We start from the raw sequence: 2359 nt of genomic DNA, 5'->3' as shown, positions 1-2359 counted from the left end.
ACTATTAATTGTATCTCTCTCTCTCTCTCTCTCTCTCTCTCTCTCTCTCTCTCTCTCTCTCTCTCTCTCTCTCTCTCTCTCTCTCTCTCTCTCTCTCTCTCTCTCCCCACTTTGTGACGGATGGCCTTCCACTCATTCTCTGTATCCAGTCGGTAAGTTTGCATTATGGGAATTATCATGGGGTATGCTACTTATGCATTATCAATAAGTCATATATCTTGACTTAAAATTGTCATAGTGCACGGTACGTACACTACATATAATTTACAGTTTTGTTTCAGTGTTTCTTGTCTTTGTAAGTAAATAAAGTGTGTATTTGTTTTCAGTAGAGATTATAGTCATCAGATATATTAAAGTTCTTAAATTCTAACAATGTGTTGAGATTAACGTTTCGCAGATGATGAAACATTTAGATTAAGTTATTCTGTTATCACAATAATATAATATCATGTGGGAATTTCAGTTCTTGTCTCTTTCAATGTATCAAATTATTGATGATACACTGAATACGATGACAGATTACTTAATATCATTCTACTAGATTATTTCATAAACTATTTTATTCCAAAAATATCACTTTTACGATCTGTATAAACATTATATGTTACATTGTATACTAAGAGACGATATTGATATTGAAAATTTGAGATTTGGGTTTTGTAGAAAATGAAATGAACATACTTTAGTTATACCGTTCTGGTTTTACACCGTTATCAGGTTGTAAATTCTGTGCCATGCTTATATGGTACATTAGTGAAACGGGAAATACAGAGGACGTGTACATAGTAATTTTAATACTTTCACATGAAGAGTTTCAATACGATTTAATTTCTTATTTGACTTTTCTATACATACTAATAAATGACAGTCATATTTACAGTCGCTTACTACGTTTTTGTTTATCTTTCCGAAAAGAATAAAAGTTAACGTTAAAAAAGTGAGGTAATTGTTCAATTAGCATTTTATAACATTGTAATTATTGTGTTCAAGTTGTTGTTTATTGACCGTTTATAATGATCGTCTTACCACCTGTTTATATAATAATCTTAATATAATAAATAAAATAATAATTATAATTAAACATAATTATAATTTGTTATAAATGAGGAAAAAAAGGTGACACGTGTAGGAATTGAACCCACGTTCCCTAAACACTAGTCAGAGTGCTCTAACCAGCTGAGCTAACGTGCCAACTGGTAGATAACGTGAATTTATCCAGATGTGTACTTTCTTTCCCCGAGGTGGTGAGAAGCCAACTCATTTTTAAAGCTTATGTCTTTCAACCTAAGGATGTAAATAGATTCCAGGTCTCCCTGCCTAATGGTGGCCAACTTAGGAATCGGTGATTAAAGCAATGACGATCGTAAAATTATAATAATACACGGCTTTTTAATAGTTTTGGAGTTTGCAAACCCATAATTATATTCATCACAAACGGTTGATATAACCAATTTGAAAAGACTGGTTTAAAACATAGCACGTGTGAATTGTTGCTTCTTACCTTTCTCTATATGGTCTATTAGTGATGCAATAAATATGATGGATATGTTGATATTTTTAAATCAATTCTTATGAAAATATTTATATTACATTTTCTATGAAATACATTCAATTGTACACTTTTCTATAAATATTAACAAATAAGTAATATCCTCATTCTTAGGGTACAGCAGGGAATCTATATAACTAACATATAATTAACATATCAGTTAGTAATAATATTATAGTTTGTATATTCACCACTATTTAATTATGTGTGTCTCTCTATCTCTTCCCCATATCTCTGTTTGTTCGTCTGTTTCTTTCACTGTACCTGTCCTTTCGTTTATCTGTATGATTGGTTTCGCCATTTAAGAGTGAAGAGTTATGGAAGGTAAGTTCAGACAAATATGCTGACATCTATAATGTCAATTCCTCTTTGAAAATTTAAATTTTCTAAAAGTATTTCATTTTTTAAACACAAGATTTTCACTGTACCTTTAAAAATCTACGGAAAAGATTCAGGTTTGTTTCAGTCACTCAATTAGTAAATTAGCACTGTGTAAAATATTGGCTAGTTCTGATGATTCCGTTGATAATCTGTATGTGTCGCTCACTTTGCTGTTTGTTTAAATAATAAGCTTATATCTCATTATGTCTGTGTCTCTCTATTTTTTAGTACGAAGATACCAAATACGTGAGGATAATGATGGTATATCAGTAGAGAATTACAAAACATATATTTCAAAGACTAATTAGTTTTATGAAGTTTCCAAAACAAATGATATAATACAAAGCGATTGAATATATCAAATACTAAAATAATCAATTACTGTGGTCGGTTTGAATTATTTGTATGTACACCTTATTTATTCATACA

General features: G+C 30.4%; 1 non-coding gene across 1 annotated transcript; it reads right to left on the bottom strand.

Moving 5' to 3' along the window:
* Positions 1-1117: 1117 nt before the first annotated feature.
* On the bottom strand, positions 1118-1191 carry Trnat-agu (transfer RNA threonine (anticodon AGU)). The gene has a single exon. It is a non-coding gene; the product is annotated as a tRNA-Thr (tRNA).
* Positions 1192-2359: the final 1168 nt, after the last annotated feature.

Source organism: Glandiceps talaboti, chromosome 3 (assembly GCF_964340395.1).
Source record: "Glandiceps talaboti chromosome 3, keGlaTala1.1, whole genome shotgun sequence".
Lineage (NCBI taxonomy): Eukaryota > Metazoa > Hemichordata > Enteropneusta > Spengelidae > Glandiceps > Glandiceps talaboti.
This window is presented reverse-complemented; position numbering and strand designations above follow the sequence as displayed.